Source organism: Ahaetulla prasina, chromosome 1 (genome assembly GCF_028640845.1).
Source record: "Ahaetulla prasina isolate Xishuangbanna chromosome 1, ASM2864084v1, whole genome shotgun sequence".
Lineage (NCBI taxonomy): Eukaryota > Metazoa > Chordata > Lepidosauria > Squamata > Colubridae > Ahaetulla > Ahaetulla prasina.
In genome coordinates, this window is record NC_080539.1 from 229515041 (window position 1) to 229538699 (window position 23659).

Consider the following 23659-nt stretch of genomic DNA (forward strand, 5'->3'; position numbering starts at 1 on the left):
AAAGGACAAAGGCAGCTATTAGTTTCTCAGGTGTTGTGGATTTGTTGTGGCATCAAGAGTCATGGTGGTGCAGTGGTTAGAAAGCAGTATTGCAGGCAAACTCTGCACATAGCGAGGAGTTCAATCCTGACCGGCTCAAGGTTGACTCATCCTTCTATTCTTCCATCCTTCTGAGGTCGGTAAAATGAAGGCCCAGATTTTTTTTGGGGGGGGGCAATATGCTGACTCTGTAAATGATGTAGAGAGGGCTGTAAAGCATTGTGAAGTAGTATATAAGTTTAAATGCTACTGCTATTGCTATTGCTAGGTACAGCTTTCATCAAATTCTATCTTCTGTAGAAAAGTGTTAAAATTCTTGCTGGAAGGTTAGATCAAAATCCCATCACACAGCTCTAAGCACTTGATTTTAAAACTTGCTTAAAACTATATTGATTTATCAGTTACGTGATGCAAGGTTAGAAGGTAAAAAATTCTTCCTGATTTGCTTCTCAATCAACCTTCTTGTTACTGACTCACTTGTGGTTAAGGGGAATTGCAGATATATAGGTTCCGCTCTGCTGATACATTTTTATGAGCATTCAGCACGTAGCTTGTAGAGGTTTTTACATCCGGACAAATCATGATAAGACTGATAGATTCCTGGGCAGAATTTTAAAGGTTAAAATCAACATCTTGGACTGAACCTGGAAAACAACTCCCGGGAACTTTTTATTATCAGGGGAATAGTATTTTACTGTACTTTTGCCAGTTAAAGGCTAACTCTAACAAACACTTCTTGACAATCTTTATACCTAGTCTTATGCTGAGAACACGGTTATAGTCTGAAATAATGGACTAATAGAATTACTTACTTCGCAGATTTATATCCACGTCACCCGCTTGCTTAAATTGGCATTGCCCTATAATTTTGTTGAATGTATGTATGACATAACTGCAGTCATTATTATCTTTCTGTACGACTGGAGTATAAAAGGAAATGAGATCATAAAAGCCAGTTTGTAAATTGCTTCAATTCTTTAAATGTGGTTATTCATCTCTGCCTCCTCATGTTCTGATTCTGATACATCACACAGTGGGTGCCATGATTTAGCAATAGAACTAAAGGATTGCAAGGCAGGCTTGAGAATGATGTCTCCCCCCCTTCCTGACCAATAGACTCCCAGAGGCTTTATACATTTTAGACATCAAAGGAAGATGAATTCCTTCCATATTCACAGAGACCTGTGTTTAAAGGCCAGAGAGAGACTTGTTATCGAGTCGAATCTGACCTCTTCTGAAAACAAACCATGGAATTTTACTTTAGGTTCCTAGCAACCATCCTACAGAAACAAAGCATATATTTCAGAAATACTATTCAAAGCTCAGTAAAACCACTTTAAGTACCAGATTATTTATCTTTTTCCCTTCTGGTTAGTTAGTTGTTTTAATTCTTAATAGATCTAATGTGTCTTGTTCCTCCAACTGATTTTTTTTTCTCCCAAATTATATTTCTGCCTACTTGATTTATGGTGGCTCTGCTTTCTTGAATCAGATGTAGAGAGTTCAAACAAAGAGCTGTTGGTCAGGAAAACTAGAACATTTTTATTTCAATTCATTACTGTGCAATGTTGGAAGAAATGTCCATCTGGGTTCAGTTCCAAGTGGGGAAAAAGACAATGGAAACATGGAGACTGCTTGGAAAGATGGTTTAAGGGTGAACCATGATCATATGGTTTGAGTTCCTGAGCAGAAAAGGGGCCGATATCTGACCACGCCTTGTTTTTATGACCTCTCTGAGCTTTGAACTTCCTAGGGCACAGGAAGAGTACCCTGATTGGTTGTCAGACTCCCAGGAGGTAGGGGTTTTAGCTAGCCTTGCTGGCTGATGTAATCTTCCCAGGTGTCATATGGTGAATTTCTGTTGCTAGATGGGTCCTATTGGGTTGCAAATGATGGCCCATTGACAAAGGTGGGGAGGGAGGAAGGTAGCTGCAGGAAATTGCTTTGTCCTTAAAACATGTTTCTCCATTTCTCATCCAGGGAAATATAATCTGCCTTTTTAATATTTCCTAAGGTATTTCATTCTTCTAGGAGAGGGGTGGGTGTTAACTTCCTACACCAATACTGGGGAAATCCACTGAACTGAGATGTAATAAAACTTTTTTCTGCATAAATGCATGACCTTCTTTACTGAGAAGTATAGAACCAATCAAAACATTGCTTACCATCCTCTAGTCTAGAACAAAGGTGGAGAATTACGGCCCTTTAATGATTTGTGGACTTCACCTCCCAGAATTCCTGAGCCAGCCATGCTAGTTCAAGAATTCTGGGAGTTGAAGGCCACAAGTCATAAAAGGGCCATAGTTCCCCACCCCTGTTCTAGAACAAAGCAGAGTGTAAATATCAGAATGTGGCCAAGCTTGATTCCAAGTTGTTCTTCTGGATCTGATATTAAATAAAGAGGGGAAAACATTTTATCTGTATAAAACTAATTCAGAGAAACAATTTAGGAAAATGTTAACTGTCCTTCCTCCTTTTATGTGGCATGAATCCAGACTGAGTATTTTCTCTGTGACACACAACTGATTTTTGAAGAACATTTATTATGAATTCTTATGGTTGAAGTCTAGGATATCATTTTATTGGGCTTTTAATCTATAACAGAAAAAGACAATAGATCAGCTAATAGAGAAAAATGTTAGTTCATGCCTGTGCAGGTCCAATATATCACATTTCAGGTCAAGCTGAATTTTTTTCTATCATGTTGGACTTCAGCCATTGTGCTAAAAAAAATATACACGTAGTGCTTTAATTACATGAGAGTTTCCAGGTGTAAAATGCTTTTAATATACTAGACAGATTGTATCCAATCATTCAACTTTGAGATGGCAATCATTTTTCAGTGGAGGAAAGGCGGGGAAAATTAATGTAACCTAACCCTAACCCTGCACCAGCACATCAAAATATTTATAGGGGTGAACCTGCTCAGTAGCATTCCCATTAATTTGCCCATTGTGAGTTTTATGATTATTTTATGCACATACCGGTAATGCATGATTATTTTTTTTCCTCTGAGCAGAAAATGGCCAAAAACCCACCTGGGAAATGGACGTGATCCCAATGTTTCTTGTAAATAAAAGAACTGGAACCTCCTGGCTTGCTAATATAAGAAGGTGCTGAGTGGGGACTGAGTGGCCACGGGTTATAGAGCTGACATAACAGAGTAATAGAGTTGGAAAGGACCTTGGAGGTTTTATAATCCAACCATCTGTTCAGGCAGGAAGTCCTAGAACATTTCAGACAAATGATTGTCCAATTTCTTCTTAAAAAGACATCTGTTAATAAGTAAAGGGCAGGGGTGGGTTTCAACAGGTTCTGACCAGTTATGGAGAACCGGTAGTGGAAATTTTGAGTAGTTTGGAGAATCGGTAGTAAAAATTCTGACTGGCTCCACCCCCATCTATTCTCTGCCTCCCAAGTTCCAGCTGATCAGGAGGAAATGGGGATTTTGCAGTAACCTTCCCCTGGATTGGGGAGGGAATGAAGATTTTACAGTAGCCTTCCCCTGCCACACCCACCAAGCCATGCCACACCCACCAAGCCACACCCACAGAACTGGTAGTAAACATTTTTGAAACCCACCACTGGTAGACGGGCTGGAATACATCCCAGCTTCACCCCTTCTCTGTTTAGTGATGGCTGCAGGGAGATGTCTCCAGGGAGAACATCTAACTCTTAAAGTGGTGTTAGAAGAAAGTGAAGAAGAAGCCTTTCATTTATTGAAGATCCCCTGAGTTTTTCCCGCATTCTCCCATGAAATTTAAAACAAAGGTAGATTTAAAATCAGCGAAAGCTTCAATAGAGGAGCCTCTGGGCTGGAAGACTATTTCTCAGCTAAATGTTAGAAAACCAGACGAGGTTGTTTATATTTTGCCTTTATTATTTTTACAAATAATGTACAAATAACTCAAGCAGGTAAACATATCCACTACATATTTCTTCTACTATTTTCCCCACAACAACAACTCTATGAGTTGGGGTGGGGGGAGAGGGGGGGGGAACTGTCTGGTGGTCACATGGCTGGCTTTCATGGCAAAAGCAGGACTAGAATTCACAATCACCCGCTTTGATGGGTTCTTTCTGAAATCTGGCTGCTCCTCAGTGAGGATCTCTCAGCCCAATCCAATAGTTCTAAATATTCAACATATTGTTGATTGGTTCTTTATTAATCATACTGATATTACTGGCAAGGTCTAATCCATCTCCTATCCAACAGGATAGCAACGGCCTGGCTCCGTTGAGTAAGAAAAGGTGCTGAGATGTTAATGTGGGTGAATAGGATATCCAGCATTAAAATCCACCAGTCTTTGTTCTCTTAATTTTGGGGGGATAAAATATCCTCCCAAGGCTTTTCCAACTGTGAGATGAAATCCTTGACATCAGATACGGACATGAAAGGCTGCTCCAGAATGACATTTCAAGAGTAAGTCACAACTAGATTATTTGATAATTCCATTGTGAAGATACTCTGGGAACAAAATTCTGCAGATAATTTGCAGACTGGACCAAACTTCCATCTTTAAGGGAGTTGTTAACTGTGTCCCAGAGCCAAGAAGGATTCTAAAACTTAGCAGCTGCAATGTAATTCACTTGTTCCTCTCCTGTAGCTTTCCTTTTGTTTGATTTTAGGAGGACTTTGTAGCTTTTCCCCCCCTCTCTCTCTAAGATTGTTTGGAATGTACAGGACCAGGATAATTTGTAACACTGGAGGCATTTACTGCCTGAGCCAGGCCTTTTTGCTTTGAGGCAAGCAGCATCCAAACAGGGCTATGATTTAATATGAGGGTGGGAGCCTACCATGGTCTGAGGGTAGTAATCATGATAGAGTAACCTGAAAAGTAAGCATAATAAATCTAACTGGGGGGAACCTTCTAGGCAGGTTTGAGAGAGAAGAGAAGAAGGGGATTTGAATCCAAGAGACTTAATAGATCTTTTGTCATTCTGGAATCCCATTTGTTCCAAAAATTTTGAGCTGAGATTGTAGTGGACTTTTCTAAGAACTTGGTATTGGTTTTAGGAGCCAATTGTATTGTGTCTCTGTGAATTTTGGAAATACAGGTAGCCCTCGATTTATAGTACAACTACAATTAAGTCTGGAATTTCTGTTGTTAAGTTGGGGCAATTGTAAAGCAATTCACCTGGCAGAACTCAAATTTATGACCATTTATACCATTGGTGTTAAGCGAATCACTACTACGGTTAAGTGAATTGTGCTGTTGATAACTGAATTGTGGCTTTTAAGTGAATTGTGTGACTGCTAAATGAGTCCAGCTTACGAAATTGATTTTTTTTTTAAACCATCGTTTACTGGAAACTAGCAAAAAAGGTTGCCATTGAATTCATATGAGTACAGGATGCTGCAAACATTTGTAAATGGGAGCTGGTGGCCGAGCATCAAAATTGTGTTCACATGATCACATGGTACAATGGTTTTAAGTATGAGTATAAGTCGTAAAGTATTTTTTCCAAGGCCATCATAACTTCGAACCATCTTTAAACAAACTGTCATAAGTTGAGGACTACCTGTATATAAGTATGGCTTCAAATAGACTATGGTGGATGACTCTGACTGGATCCATATTTGTAATGTGTTTTGTTCTGACTTAATATGCTGTAAAATTCTGCTTGAAGGTCATGCTTTCTTGCTTAACAAAATCTATCAATCTACTCTTTTGTGTCTTCATCAAGTCATTATGGTTTTTAAAATCATGACTTAGAGGCTGGAGTTGGATTAGTATCCTACCCCAGATGACGATGATAATGATGATGTTGCAAAATTGTGTCCCTTAATATTGTTTCTTTTGTTACACCATTCAGTTGAAGCAACATCCTTGATTGTTCTAAATATGGTGGGCTGAAGTACATTTAGAAGGAGGCTAGGCTCTGTCCCAAATCTTATCTAACCTATAATTTTACCACTAACTGGCAGCTTCCTTTCTGTATGTTCTTCCTTCTGGGTATCTAGAGCTTCAGGGAGCACTGAACCTTTGCTTTTATTGCCTCTTAGTGGCAATTCCCTTAAAAAGAAAAGAGACAGATCTTTCTCCGTAGCTGAAGGATTTGGATTTGCTTTTCAAATCCTTTTTCAGAAGCAGCACAAATATTTTGATTAGAGAATCTCATTTACATTAGAAATCATTTTCTCCTTGTGTGCCTGGAACAGAGAGAAAATTGATCTTCTCATTGTCACACAACAAAAATCTGTATTCTGTTTCCTTTATCACAACCACCTGATTCAGATTGTTTTTCCGCCTTAGAACAGAAGATTGAAGGGAATCAGAATATGAAAGCTATGGAATATGAATCTGTAGTTGGGCAGAATTCTTGATGCCTAATTAAAATTACATTTTCCAGCTCAGCCTTCTTATATCTCTCCTCTCCTCTCCTCTCTCCTCTCCCCAAAGAAATTTGGAGCTACAGTACATCTAATACCAAGTTACATTATCAATTATGCATTGGTGCTTATTATTGGGGCTTCTGCACACAATTAGGTCTCAAAACTACTCCAAGAGGTCACCCAGTTCTCCAAAATATATTTTGGAGGGAGCCTAGAGAATGAGATTATAAAAAAAATATTTTAAAACACCCACACACACGCGCACACACACACTACTGAAATACTGTTTGAATTGATTTGCAAACAACAAAGAACTTTGTTGTTTGCGATGACATCTGAATTCAGATTTTGTCTGTTGCGTTTGCAGTTTACTGCATCAAGGTTAACAAATCAATTATGTGTGAGATGGGAAGGGGTGTGCTGTACATCTTCCGTACATATTTGTGTGCGTTCTATAATACACTTAGCACATTAGTACTTAGTTCTTTATCCAAGTGCTGTATATTTATTTATATCCAACTTTTCCTTTTGTGAAATCAAAACAGCATACATGGCTATCCTATCATTTTATCCTTACTACAACCCTTTGCAATAGGTTGTTATGCAAGATAGATTAGCCCCTAGTTAGGGGCTAAAATTCATGGGTGAGAGGAGATTTGAATCCAAGAGACTTAATAGATCTTTTGTCATTCTGGAATCCCATACACACACACACACACACACACACACACACACACACACACACACACACACACACACACACACACACACACACACACACACACACACACACACACACACACACACACACACACACACACACACACACACACACACACACACACACACACACACACACACACACACACACACACACACACACACACACACACACACACACACACACACACACACACACACACACACACACACACACACACACACACACACACACACACACACACACACACACACACACACACACACACACACACACACACACACACACACACACACACACACACACACACACACACACACACACACACACACACACACACACACACACACACACACACACACACACACACACACACACACACACACACACACACACACACACACACACACACACACACACACACACACACACACACACACACACACACACACACACACACACACACACACACACACACACACACACACACACACACACACACACACACACACACACACACACACACACACACACACTACTGAAATACTGTTTGAATACATTTAGAAGGAGGCTAGGCTCTGTCCCAAATCTTATCTAACCTATAATTTTACCACTAACTGGCAGCTTCCTTTCTGTATGTTCTTCCTTCTGGGTATCTAGAGCTTCAGGAGCACTGAACCTTTGCTTTTATTGCCTCTCAGTGGCAATTCCCTTAAAAAGAAAAGAGACAGATCTTTCTCCGTAGCTGAAGGATTTGGATTTGCTTTTATTGCCTCTCAGTGGCAATTCCCTTAAAAAGAAAAGAGACAGATCTTTCTCCGTAGCTGAAGGATTTGGATTTGCTTTTATTGCCTCTCAGTGGCAATTCCCTTAAAAAGAAAAGAGACAGATCTTTCTCCGTAGCTGAAGGATTTGGATTTGCTTTTATTGCCTCTCAGTGGCAATTCCCTTAAAAAGAAAAGAGACAGATCTTTCTCCGTAGCTGAAGGATTTGGATTTGCTTTTATTGCCTCTCAGTGGCAATTCCCTTAAAAAGAAAAGAGACAGATCTTTCTCCGTAGCTGAAGGATTTGGATTTGCTTTTATTGCCTCTCAGTGGCAATTCCCTTAAAAAGAAAAGAGACAGATCTTTCTCCGTAGCTGAAGGATTTGGATTTGCTTTTATTGCCTCTCAGTGGCAATTCCCTTAAAAAGAAAAGAGACAGATCTTTCTCCGTAGCTGAAGGATTTGGATTTGCTTTTATTGCCTCTCAGTGGCAATTCCCTTAAAAAGAAAAGAGACAGATCTTTCTCCGTAGCTGAAGGATTTGGATTTGCTTTTATTGCCTCTCAGTGGCAATTCCCTTAAAAAGAAAAGAGACAGATCTTTCTCCGTAGCTGAAGGATTTGGATTTGCTTTTATTGCCTCTCAGTGGCAATTCCCTTAAAAAGAAAAGAGACAGATCTTTCTCCGTAGCTGAAGGATTTGGATTTGCTTTTATTGCCTCTCAGTGGCAATTCCCTTAAAAAGAAAAGAGACAGATCTTTCTCCGTAGCTGAAGGATTTGGATTTGCTTTTATTGCCTCTCAGTGGCAATTCCCTTAAAAAGAAAAGAGACAGATCTTTCTCCGTAGCTGAAGGATTTGGATTTGCTTTTATTGCCTCTCAGTGGCAATTCCCTTAAAAAGAAAAGAGACAGATCTTTCTCCGTAGCTGAAGGATTTGGATTTGCTTTTATTGCCTCTTAGTGGCAATTCCCTTAAAAAGAAAAGAGACAGATCTTTCTCCGTAGCTGAAGGATTTGGATTTGCTTTTCAAATCCTTTTTCAGAAGCAGCACAAATATTTTGATTAGAGAATCTCATTTACATTAGAAACCATTTTCTCCTTGTGTGCCTGGAACAGAGAGAAAATTGATCTTCTCATTGTCACACAACAAAAATCTGTATTCTGTTTCCTTTATCACAACCACCTGATTCAGATTGTTTTTCCGCCTTAGAACAGAAGATTGAAGGGAATCAGAATATGAAAGCTATGGAATATGAATCTGTAGTTGGGCAGAATTCTTGATGCCTAATTAAAATTACATTTTCCAGCTCAGCCTTCTTATATCTCTCCTCTCCTCTCTCTCTCTCTCTCTCTCTCTCTCTCTCTCTCTCTCTCTCTCTCTCTCTCTCTCTCTCTCTCTCTCTCTCTCTCTCTCTCTCTCTCTCTCTCTCTCTCTCTCTCTCTCTCTCTCTCTCTCTCTCTCTCTCTCTCTCTCTCTCTCTCTCTCTCTCTCTCTCTCTCTCTCTCTCTCTCTCTCTCTCTCTCTCTCTCTCTCTCTCTCTCTCTTTGTGTCTTCATCAAGTCATTATGGTTTTAAATCATGACTTAGAGGCTGGAGTTGGATTAGTATCCTACCCCAGATGACGATGATAATGATGATGTTGCAAAATTGTGTCCCTTAATATTGTTTTCTTTTGTTACACCATTCAGTTGAAGCAACATCCTTGATTGTTCTAAATATGGTGGGCTGAAGTACATTTAGAAGGAGGCTAGGCTCTGTCCCAAATCTTATCTAACCTATAATGTTAAACTCTGTTTAACCATGGATAATGTTAAACTCTGTTTAACCATGGATAATGTTAAACTCTGTTTAACCATGGATAATGTTAAACTCTGTTTAACCATGGATAATGTTAAACTCTGTTTAACCATGGATAATGTTAAACTCTGTTTAACCATGGATAATGTTAAACTCTGTTTAACCATGGATAATGTTAAACTCTGTTTAACCATGGATAATGTTAAACTCTGTTTAACCATGGATAATGTTAAACTCTGTTTAACCATGGATAATGTTAAACTCTGTTTAACCATGGATAATGTTAAACTCTGTTTAACCATGGATAATCCGCCGCCTTCGGCATGACCTGAGTATAATTCATAAAATCATCTGCTACAATGTCCTTCCTGTTGAAGACTACTTCAGCTTCAATCACAACAATACACGAGGACACAATAGATTTAAACTTAATGTGAACCTCTCCAATCTTGACTGTAGAAAATATGACTTCAGTAACAGAGTTATTAATGCCTGGAATGCACTACCTGACTCTGTGGTCTCTTCCCCAAATCCCCAAAGCTTTAACCAAAGACTATCTACTATTGACCTCACCACATTCCTAAGAGGTCTGTAAGGGGCGTGCATAAGAGCAACAGCGTGCCTACAGTTCCTGTCCTAATGTTCCCTTTGATTGTATCCAGTTTGTATGGTTATTTCATGCTTAGACTTATATATACTGTTGTGTTTGACAAATAAAAATAAATAAAATAAAAATAAATAAGAGAATAAAAGACAGGATATTTACAAATGTTTCATGACTACCTAATAATGAAGTCCAAAAAGCGACTGTTATACTCAACCAGATACAAGAGACATCTATTGTCCTGTGAAATAAAATACAACAAACAAACAACCCTTCAATTTCAATGAGAAAATAGGCAAGGATTTTTTCCCCCTCTATAATATTAAGTCAACACATTCAGAAACACGGACTGCTATTTACACTTTTGTTATATTCTAACTATTAGCCAGCACTTTCAGAGGCCCTTGTCTTCTTCGGCCATGGTTTCCTTTCCTTCCTTAAAGGAAACATGAGCTGGACATTCCTTTAAATTGCAGTTAAAAAGACAGATTATGCGCATAGTTCAAGAAAAACTATTGGAATGAACAAGTTCACATAGATTGCCAAGTTTTATGAAAGTCTGTATTTTTATTAAAACTTTACGTGCCCGGTCCATGGCTTCATATGATCTGTGTAATCCTTACAATCTTAATAAAGATGGGATGATCTGTTTTAATTTCCAGATTAGTGAGGTAAAATTTTAGCAGTTCTCAAGATTAGAGAAATTTGTAGCCAGTAGTCCTAATTCTGCCCATATGTTCTTGCGAGTCAGCCCTATGGATTCAAGAAAGGCTTCCTTCTGAATAAAAATATTAAGGATTACCTTATTAAACAACATAGGTGAAATGCTTAAAGGAACCACTATATGCATGCTGAGCTAAATCATCTACCTTTATTGCAAAGCACTGTGAACAACCCTAAGGTATTTTTACAGGTTGGGCTAGACTCTGAAGTCAAGAAAAGAGCAGAATAATACAATCTGCTTCCCACTGTGTCCCCAATCCAGCTATTACAGTAGTTGTAAAGCAGACATTTTTGTTCTTCTGAGGCAAATTTGTTCTTTTTCATTTGCATGAAAATGTATGTCAAGTTTCTGTTTTGCACAGATAAACATTCCATGTCATCCAACCTTGTCAACCAATCAGTGCATTGCCAAACAGCAATTTGTTTGAGAAAGAGTAATTAGAAATATGAGCCAATCCTCTGAAGGATCAAAATGCTATGAACAAAACATTCACTGGTCTTCTGGTTTGTAACTCTCCTAGCAGAGCAATTGTATAAATTACTGTACCACAAGCAAGATACAAATCAGTCCTCTTTATGAAACTTGCCTGCGTACTGATTTAAAGGGAAATGGAAAATCATTCTTAGGTTAAATATACAAAGGGAATCTGATCGAGCACTCAGTTTAACCATGGATAATCCGCCGCCTTCGGCATGACCTGAGTATAATTCATAAAATCATCTGCTACAATGTCCTTCCTGTTGAAGACTACTTCAGCTTCAATCACAACAATACACGAGGACACAATAGATTTAAACTTAATGTGAACCTCTCCAATCTTGACTGTAGAAAATATGACTTCAGTAACAGAGTTATTAATGCCTGGAATGCACTACCTGACTCTGTGGTCTCTTCCCCAAATCCCCAAAGCTTTAACCAAAGACTATCTACTATTGACCTCACCACATTCCTAAGAGGTCTGTAAGGGGCGTGCATAAGAGCAACAGCGTGCCTACAGTTCCTGTCCTAATGTTCCCTTTGATTGTATCCAGTTTGTATGGTTATTTCATGCTTAGACTTATATATACTGTTGTGTTTGACAAATAAAAATAAATAAAATAAAAATAAATAAGAGAATAAAAGACAGGATATTTACAAATGTTTCATGACTACCTAATAATGAAGTCCAAAAAGCGACTGTTATACTCAACCAGATACAAGAGACATCTATTGTCCTGTGAAATAAAATACAACAAAACAAAACAAAACAAACAACCCTTCAATTTCAATGAGAAAATAGGCAAGGATTTTTTCCCCCTCTATAATATTAAGTCAACACATTCAGAAACACGGACTGCTATTTACACTTTTGTTATATTCTAACTATTAGCCAGCACTTTCAGAGGCCCTTGTCTTCTTCGGCCATGGTTTCCTTTCCTTCCTTAAAGGAAACATGAGCTGGACATTCCTTTAAATTGCAGTTAAAAAGACAGATTATGCGCATAGTTCAAGAAAAACTATTGGAATGAACAAGTTCACATAGATTGCCAAGTTTTATGAAAGGGAGAAGCTTTCCACACATGATTCTGAGAAGTTATCACTGGATCAGATAATTAGAATTAACTATAGAAGAGTCATTGCAAGAAATGGCCTGCAATATGAAAAGGAATCAACATGGAGGAAATGTTGAGTTTCTGTTCATCACCCAATACAGAAGTTTGGTTCAAAATGGATTCCAGTGCAGCTGGATTTGACCTTATTATTTTCCAAAGTGAAGCTAGGCATGCTAACCCAGACATACCTAAGAATTTCTTTCTCAGTGGAACTGTCCCACTACAAAATCTGCTATTGGATATCACATGTGAATTCTCTGAATATAAACAACCTTAAAATGGCAGTCACCAAATACTGTGACCAAAGCAAGTTCATACACAGACTGCAAGGCAGACAAAACCTAAACAGCGGGGCTATTTTAAGATTGTCTTGATCAGTGTGAGAAAAGTAGAAAACCCAGACCAACAGAAAAGTACTTTGCCTCTGTAATTTGACACATTTGTGATTCCTTAAAGTGCTTGCTCAAGATTTTAAAAGATCTATTAATGTTTCATAATTGCAAACAATTATGAGGGACACCAATGCATGTCTATATATTAAGAACAAAAGCCATAATGCAACTCAATGCAGCTAAAGCATTTACCAATAATCTCTGTTCAGTTAAACGTGCACTTTATTCTGCCTGCCTGGCAAAAAAACAAAACGCTTCTTGGCAGAGGGGTCTGTTTACTTGAGGGACTGTTTCCATAATTTTCTGCCCATCTGAACAGATCAGTTCGAGTGAGCAGGTCCCATCTGTTAAGCAATGTCATCATATGGGACCTAGGAAGTATGCCTTCTCAGTGATATCGAATAGGATCTCTGTGGAGGTTCATGTTGCTCTCACCAGTCTAATGGAGGGCAGAGATCGGCCCCGAGGAGCCTCTTATGTGGGGTGTCGCAAGGGTCAGTTCTCTCGCCTCTTCTGTTCAACATCTATATGAAGCCGCTGTGTGAGATCATCCATGGTTTTGGGTGGATTATCATCTGTACGCTGTTTGAAAGTGATACCGCACTCCGGGCCCCTAGGCTTCACTCGTGTCCCGAGTGATTATATCCCCGGAACCTGGACCTTGATTGATGTTATGCAATGCCAGGTCCGTCATGAATAAGGACCCCTCATATCCGATCTTATTCAAGAGGGGAGCGGACCTAATGGGCATCACGGAGACCTGGTTGGGCACGGAAGGGGGTTCCCTTACTGAGATGTGCCCATCAGGCTTCCACGCATTCCATCAACCGAGGGCCCAGGGTAGGGGTGGGGTGGGTGGGGGGGCACACCCACAGGGGATTAGTCTAGTCCCTTCTAAGGTTCACGATCTGGAGGTCTGTAAATTGGAGGTCTTGGAGGAGGTTAAGGCTCGACCATGTATGGGCACTTCCATCTGCACGGTACTAGGGAGGGTCAGGTATGGCGGAAGCAGGGGCTCGTATCATGTTCGGGGAGTGCATTCTCGCTGTTTGAAAGTGATACCGCACTCCGGGCCCCTAGGCTTCACTCGTGTCCCGAGTGATTATATCCCCCGGAACCTGGACCTTCGATTGATGTTATGCAATGCCAGGTCCGTAATGAATAAGGACCCCCTCATATCCGATCTTATTCAAGAGGGGGGAGCGGACCTAATGGGCATCACGGAGACCTGGTTGGGCACGGAAGGGGGGGTTCCCCTTACTGAGATGTGCCCATCAGGCTTCCACGCATTCCATCAACCGAGGGCCCAGGGTAGGGGTGGGGTGGGTGGGGGGGCACACCCACAGGGGATTAGTCTAGTCCCTTCTAAGGTTCACGATCTGGAGGTCTGTAAATTGGAGGTCTTGGAGGAGGTTAAGGCTCGACCATGTATGGGCACTTCCATCTGCACGGTACTAGGGAGGGTCAGGTATGGTGGAAGCAGGGGCTCGTATCATGTTCGGGGAGTGCATTCTCGCTGTTTGAAAGTGATACCGCACTCCGGGCCCCTAGGCTTCACTCGTGTCCCGAGTGATTATATCCCCTGGAACCTGGACCTTCGATTGATGTTATGCAATGCCAGGTCCGTAATGAATAAGGACCCCCTCATATCCGATCTTATTCAAGAGGGGGGAGCGGACCTAATGGGCATCACGGAGACCTGGTTGGGCACGGAAGGGGGGGTTCCCCTTACTGAGATGTGCCCATCAGGCTTCCACGCATTCCATCAACCGAGGGCCCAGGGTAGGGGTGGGGTGGGTGGGGGGGCACACCCACAGGGGATTAGTCTAGTCCCTTCTAAGGTTCACGATCTGGAGGTCTGTAAATTGGAGGTCTTGGAGGAGGTTAAGGCTTGACCATGTATGGGCACTTCCATCTGCACGGTACTAGGGAGGGTCAGGTATGGTGGAAGCAGGGGCTCGTATCATGTTCGGGGAGTGCATTCTCGCTGTTTGAAAGTGATACCGCACTCCGGGCCCCTAGGCTTCACTCGTGTCCCGAGTGATTATATCCCCTGGAACCTGGACCTTCGATTGATGTTATGCAATGCCAGGTCCGTCATGAATAAGGACCCCCTCATATCCGATCTTATTCAAGAGGGGGGAGCGGACCTAATGGGCATCACGGAGACCTGGTTGGGCACGGAAGGGGGGGTTCCCCTTACTGAGATGTGCCCATCAGGCTTCCACGCATTCCATCAACCGAGGGCCCAGGGTAGGGGTGGGGTGGGTGGGGGGGCACACCCACAGGGGATTAGTCTAGTCCCTTCTAAGGTTCACGATCTGGAGGTCTGTAAATTGGAGGTCTTGGAGGAGGTTAAGGCTCGACCATGTATGGGCACTTCCATCTGCACGGTACTAGGGAGGGTCAGGTATGGCGGAAGCAGGGGCTCGTATCATGTTCGGGGAGTGCATTCTCGCTGTTTGAAAGTGATACCGCACTCCGGGCCCCTAGGCTTCACTCGTGTCCCGAGTGATTATATCCCCCGGAACCTGGACCTTCGATTGATGTTATGCAATGCCAGGTCCGTCATGAATAAGGACCCCCTCATATCCGATCTTATTCAAGAGGGGGGAGCGGACCTAATGGGCATCACGGAGACCTGGTTGGGCACGGAAGGGGGGGTTCCCCTTACTGAGATGTGCCCATCAGGCTTCCACGCATTCCATCAACCGAGGGCCCAGGGTAGGGGTGGGGGGGGTAGCGGTTGTTATCAATGAGAGTCTGGAACCGAGGGAGGTCGCTGTCCCACAGATAGCTGGTTGTGAAACCCTCCTAGTGAGGTGGGGCCGTGGGGTGCAGGTGGGCTTGCTGATTACGTACCTGGCTCCTTGCTACGTGACCGCAGCCCTGCCCGAACTGCTGGAAATGATAGTCGGGACGGCGGTTGAGACCCCCAGACTTATGGTTATGGGGGATTTCAACTTGCCGTCGGTGGGCAAATCGTCAACAGCAGCTCGGGAGTTCATGGCTTCCATGATGGCCTTGGACCTGACCCAGGTAGTTAATGTCCCCACCCACGGCGGGGATAACACACTGGACTTGATTTTTGTCTCGGGGCAGTGGCTAAATGATCTGGAGTTAGGGGAATTAATATCACAACCCCTGTCATGGTCAGATCATTTACTCCTTCAGCTAGACTTTCGAACCGCTGCACCTCACCGCAGGGAGACGGAACCGATTCAATGGTTCCATCCCAGGCGCCTGATGGACCCAGAGAGGTTTTTGATGGAGCTTGGGCCATTTCTGAGGGACTTAGCCCACGGCTCAGCCAAGGAACTGGCGGCCGCCTGGGAAGAGGCGACGGCTGGCGCCTTGGACCGCGTCGTGCCTTTGCGGCTTCTGACCTGGTGACGAACTTGACCAGCTCCTTGGTATAACGAGGAGCTGAGAGAAATGAAGCACCGGAAAAGGAGCCTAGAGAGCGGCTGGACCTGAATCTGACCGAACACTAGTGAGGTCATATATTCAGACCTATCTAGTGGTGATCAGGGCAGCGAAACATAACTATTTCTCCGCACTCATCGCATGGGCAGATAATTGCCCAGCCACCCTGTTTAGGGTGACACGCTCCCTGCTTATACAGGAGGCTCGGGAGGACCCCTTACAGGGACGCGCTGAGGATTTTGTACAGTATCTGTCTGATAAAATCGCTCAGATTCAGGACGGCCTGGACACTGATTGGATAGATCCAGGTGGGATGGCGGGGACGAGTCTTGAGAGTGTTATCTGGGCTGAGTTCGATCCTGTGACTCCCGATGACATGGACAGGTTGTTGGGTAGGTTGAATCCCACCACATGTTTATTGGACCCGTGTCCCTCCTGGATGGTACTGGCCACACGGGAGGTTACACGAGGCTGGCTCCTGGGAGTTACCAACGCTTCTTTGTTGGAGGGTGTTTTCCCCACCGCCTTGAAAGAGGCGGTGGTGAGGCCCCTCCTCAAGAAGCCCTCCCTGGACCCAGCTGTATTAGCGAACTATCGTCCAGTCTCCAACCTTCGCTTTCTGGCGAAGGTTGTTGAGAGTGTGGTGGCATATCAGCTTTCTCAATACCTGGAGGAAACTGTCTATCTGGACCCATTCCAGTCCGGTTTCAGACCCGGATACAGCACTGAGATGGCTTTGGTCGCGTTGGTGGATGACCTCTGGAGGGCTCGGGACAGGGGTTGCTCCTCTGTCCTGGTTCTGTTAGATCTCTCGGCGGCTTTCGATACCATCGACCATGGTATCCTGCTGTGGCGGTTGGAGGGATTGGGGGTGGGAGGCACCATTTATCGGTGGTTCTCCTCCTATCTCTCTGACCATTCACAGACGGTGTTGGCAGGGGGGCAGAGGTGCACTTGTGGGGTGCCTCAGGGGTCTGTTCTCTCGCCTCTCCTGTTCAACATCTATATGAAGCCGCTGGGTGAGGTTATCCGTGGTTTCGGGGTGGATTATCATCTGTATGCTGATGATACTCAGCTGTACATTTCCACCCCGAACCACCCCAACAAAGCCGTTGAGGAGATGGGCCGGTGTCTTGAGGCCATGCGGGTCTGGATGGGGAGGAACAGGCTCTGACTCAACCCTTCCAAGACAGAGTGGCTGTGGGTTCCGGCGGCCTGGTACAGTCAGCTCACACCATCGCTGACTGTGGGGGGAGAAGTACTGACCCCCAGGGGAGGAGTGCGCAACTGAGGCGTTCTCCTGGACGATCGGCTGTCCTTAGAGGAACATTTGACAGCTGTCGCCAGGGGAGCATTTTATCAGGTTCACCTGATTCGCCAGTTGCGCCCCTTCCTTGACCGGGACGCCTTACGCACGGTCACTCATGCCCTCATCACTTCCCGTCTAAACTATTGCAATGCTCTCTACATGGGGCTCCCCTTGAAGAGCACCAGGAGGCTCCAGCTAGTCCAGAATGTGGCCGCGCGGGTGATAGAGGGAGCACCGCGTTGCTCCCACATAACACCTATCCTGCGCGGCCTACACTGGCTGCCGGTAGCCTTCCGGGTGCAATTCAAGGTTTTGGTCACCATCTTTAAAGCGCTCCATGGCTTAAGACTGGGATATTTACGAGACCACCTTCTGCCACTGATTGCCTCCCAACGACCCATGCGCTCCCACAGAGCGGGCCTCCTCAGGGTGCCGTCGACCAAACAATGTAGGTTGGCGACCCCCAGGGGGAGGGCCTTCTCTGTGGCAGCACCGGCCTTGTGGAACGAGCTTCCTCTGGGGCTACGACAACTCCCTGACCTCCGGGCCTTCAGACGTGAACTGAAGACGTTATTATTTCAACGAGCTGGACTAGCCTAAGAACAAAATATTTTAGTTAAATTTTAAATGGGTTTTTAATCGGTCTTTACCGTTTTAGTGATTTGGCTATTATAATATTTAGTTTTAATTGGGTTTTATATTGTTATTTATTATATTGTTTTATTTTAATATGCCTGTGAACCACCCTGAGTCCTGCGGGAGATGGTGCGGTATAAAAGTTTGATTAATAAATAAATAAAATACAACAAACAAACAAACAAACAAACAAACAAACAAACAAACAAACAAACAAACAAACAAACAAACAAACAAACAAACAAACAAACAAACAAACAAACAAACAAACAAACAAACAAACAAACAAACAAACAAACAAACAAACAAACAAACAAACAAACAAACAAACAAACAAACAAACAAACAAACAAACAAACAAACAAACAAACAAACAAACAAACAAACAAACAAACAAACAAACAAACAAACAAACAAACAAACAAACAAACAAACAAACAAACAAACAAACAAACAAACAAACAAACAAACAAACAAACAAACAAACAAACAAACAAACAAACAAACAAACAAACAAACAAACAAACAAACAAACAAACAAACAAACAAACAAACAAACAAACAAACAAACAAACAAACAAACAAACAAACAAACAAACAAACAAACAAACAAACAAACAAACAAACAAACAAACAAACAAACAAACAAACAAACAAACAAACAAACAAACAAACAAACAAACAAACAAACAAACAAACAAACAAACAAACAAACAAACAAACAAACAAACAAACAAACAAACAAACAAACAAACAAACAAACAAACAAACAAACAAACAAACAAACAAACAAACAAACAAACAAACAAACAAACAAACAAACAAACAAACAAACAAACAAACAAACAAACAAACAAACAAACAAACAAACAAACAAACAAACAAACAAACAAACAAACAAACAAACAAACAAACAAACAAACAAACAAACAAACAAACAAACAAACAAACAAACAAACAAACAAACAAACAAACAAACAAACAAACAAACAAACAAACAAACAAACAAACAAACAAACAAACAAACAAACAAACAAACAAACAAACAAACAAACAAACAAACAAACAAACAAACAAACAAACAAACAAACAAACAAACAAACAAACAAACAAACAAACAAACAAACAAACAAACAAACAAACAAACAAACAAACAAACAAACAAACAAACAAACAAACAAACAAACAAACAAACAAACAAACAAACAAACAAACAAACAAACAAACAAACAAACAAACAAACAAACAAACAAACAAACAAACAAACAAACAAACAAACAAACAAACAAACAAACAAACAAACAAACAAACAAACAAACAAACAAACAAACAAACAAACAAACAAACAAACAAACAAACAAACAAACAAACAAACAAACAAACAAACAAACAAACAAACAAACAAACAAACAAACAAACAAACAAACAAACAAACAAACAAACAAACAAACAAACAAACAAACAAACAAACAAACAAACAAACAAACAAACAAACAAACAAACAAACAAACAAACAAACAAACAAACAAACAAACAAACAAACAAACAAACAAACAAACAAACAAACAAACTATTGAAGAGATAACTAGAGAACCCAGATAACTAGATTTAAAATCAGCATCTGAACTATCTGTAAAATCAAAGGAAGCGAAACAAAAATACTTGCTTTTAATAACTACAGTAGGTTGCTGATTACAAAATGGACACTGATGCAAAAATGTGCAGAAAATTGGAGCTTACAGTCACTAGTGATATATGCAATGTTTTGATTATGGAATGTGCTATTTCTTTGACAAGACTCGCAAATAACAGTTGAAAGCTTTGTATGAACTAAAATACACCAAAGAGTTTTCTAGGGATGAGCCAATTGAAAGTTTGTGATGTATGCTATATTGTATTAAAACACATTATTGGAGATATAGGTTAAAGGTTAAATATATATGAATATTTAGATTATTTTATAAATTTTTCCCCTCAAAAAGGCACAATAGCAATATGACTGAAGCAGAAAATGTGCTTTATTTTTTAACTTCTCCAGAAAACTGTCCCACTGGTAATATTATTTCCAAATACTTTTAAGTTGGCTATGGACAGAACTATTGGAACAGAACTTAACACAGCTTGATTTTTTGTCTTCTGTCAGGAAAAAAAAGAAAGAAACATTTTGAATGTTTTGACCATAGCAAAGAAAGGATCTCAATTTCATGTTTTATACCAAGGCCACAAGATGTGGTGCTGGCTTACATTGATTATTAGCTATCACCCAAATTGCAAAAAAATTGTCTAAGAACATGATTGTTTATTTATTTAGTCAATGAATAAATGAACGAATAAAAAAATACCTTTTAATACATTTAAATATAATTTCTCATAAGAATGATGGAGTTAAGATTCTGCTGCAACTAATTGAAAAATCTAGCTGGTGCTATACTTAACAATTTTTGGATGTATTGACGTTCCAGTGAGAGTGGAGTTATATTGGGCAGATGTATAGGATCAGAATTTGCGAGTCTTTGTCTAGATTTTGGCAGAGAGTGTTAGTTAATTTTTTAAAAGTTAATTTTTTATGGCTTTTCTTTAAAATAGTAGAAAACAATATTGTCAATTTTTAGCAGCTGATTGCAGAGGGAGCTCAAAGCATTTGAAATCGGATTAAAACGGAGGGGATATGAAAACTGGAGGGACCGTATTAATAAAAATAACTCAGGTTAAGTACATAATGATGTTTGGAAGGAATGTCATCTAAATCTTTAAGGATCATATACTTTTAGATGTGGTAATGAAACTGACTCATATTTGTTTCAGGGCTGGTGAAGTGGATTGATGTCATAGTATGCCAACATTTGGTTTAATCCTTAAAATTTAAAGAGGTGTGAAAACATACCTGCCTTCCTAAATAAATAAATACATAAAACTTGCATTGTTTGTTCACCTCACATTCTCTTTAACGTTTTTATTTGCAAATATACGTGTGTATACATTAGAAGCTATGCATCTTATTCCTAGCAACAAATTTATTTCCAAAAATTCCTCTTTTAATCTGTGGATAGTTGGAGTCTAGTACTCTATTTAGAAATGGGCCTACTTGTCCCCCACCATGACAGAGGAACCCAGACCAAATAGAGAGCATCTAAGAAGATTAAAAAAGCTGAAATGAACAAGCCCCATCAGTTTATTTATTTATTAAATGTATTGTCTGGCCATCTTACTACAGGATACACTTTAGGCCAGGGATTTCAAACTTGCAGTCCGCAGGCTGGATGCGTCACACACTGGCCACACCCACCCCCAGTTTAGCAAAGGGGAAAAAAGTTGCAATATGTCACATGGCGACAACATGTCGTCGCGAGTTTGACACCCCTGCACTAGGGAGTTTACAATAATAAAACTTGCCTGTTGGTCAGTGATGCTGTGTAGCTTTCTAGAAATAGACTTGATCTGAGCTGGCCTTCCAAGTAGGTAAAGGAGTCACTGCAGATTTTACTCTGCTAGTTGTTGCTGACTATAGGGGACAGTGCTGCTCTCCATTTCAAGGCCATTGAGCCAGAGTTGTCTGAATACATTCCTGTGGTCACATGGCCAGCATGACATCATGGAGTGCTGTTCCTTTCCCACCAAAGTGGTACCTGTTTATCTACTTGCATCTGCATGCTTCCAACTGCTAGTTGGCAAAAGTTGGTACTCGGGACTCAAAGCTGGGCTGCCAATTTTCCAGCCAACAAACCCAGCATCTTAACCGTTGAACCATCACACTGTCCCAGGTAGATTTAGTCCAAAATATTTATCAGATCTGGTCACTTTTACTCTTAGTACAGTTTGTCCTCATCACAAGAATGTCCTGAAGAAATGATCCATATAGTGCCTGACTTTGTACAGATCTAATGGAGATATATGGCTGTTCTCCAAATAGACTGGTCCTCCATCTCTGTCTTCTGGGTCACAAGTTGAGCTGTTCAGAAGAAACATCCCAGAGTGTAACCATGCACCCTGAAGAACCATGTCAGAAGATAAAGAAGCAAATGGTTTACACTCAATTGTTTTTATTATGTGCCTTAGTTCAAAGACTTCTAGGTCACTAGGCAACCATCCTTCCCAAGGCAGCTAATAAAAAAAATCATGCAACAATAAATATCAACATTGCTGGAAGCCGCTCCTCACTTTCCTTTTGTAAGATTTCCAGAAGCTAATGATTGAATGAGATGTATTTTGAAATCTGAATTCAACACTCATTGACAGTGAAGTTATCATACCTCGTATGGAAAACATACCTGAGCATGGAGCAAAACAAGACTTCCAAATCAGTGCTGAGCGGCTATTTCTGCATGGATATTATTAGGCTGTCAGCGTTCCAGAAAAAAAAAAAAACCCTCTTCAAGTAAAGAATCCGAAGCAAGCATCTTTCAAAGTTCTTTTACTAGAATAGGTAAACTGGCACAACTGGGGAAATCCAAATCAGGAAGATCTGGGTCTTCCCCCCAGTGAAACACACTCCAAAGCCAACCCCCATGACCCCTCTGCCAATCACATAATCCAATCGCCAACCATCCCATCTCGAGACATCACTCCGACCACTCCTTCTCCAGATGCAGTCCTGGCCTGACCTTGACCGGCAGGAAGAATATTATTATGTCTAATGGCTCCTTCTACTAACCCCCCCTCCCACTTTCCCATACAGGAGAAAGCCTTTGGCCTAGTATGGCTTCCAAAGCTGACACAGGCATTCTTTTCTGCAGATGCATCCCAGACTTATCATTTCTTCTTTAATGTGGTACAGAAGGAGGTAGAAGAGTGTTTGGGAATATGCCCTTGGGGAACATCCGTCTTGAAGGTTCCTTTGTTTGGTTTATAGGTTCTTGATGTAAGGAACTGATATTTAGTCTCCTTCAACTTTCTTTCATATCCTCTTCTTGTCTGTTAACTACTTCCATCTGCTGGTTCTGGACTTACTAATTTGCCTGGCTTTTCATCAAGAGCAAAATGCTAAATAAATAAAATAAATAAAATAATAAGATAAAACTGATCCCAAACAGCAGCAATCTGTAAGCTAAAGTGATGAAGCAGAAATGAAGGATTTGTTGTCTATTTTCAAAAGCAGCTGCATGATTGCAGATGAAATTGATGCTGTCTTATTCTGCTTCTGATGTTAAATATTGTTGATAAAGACTGCAGTCCTTTTATCCTTTTACCAGGAAACAAACCACATCGAACTGAACTCATCCGAATCCACACATATATTGCACTATCTGAATAAAAGGTGATTTTTCTACAGAAAAACTACTTCAGCTCCTGGCTTTGTATTGGCCAACAGGCTCT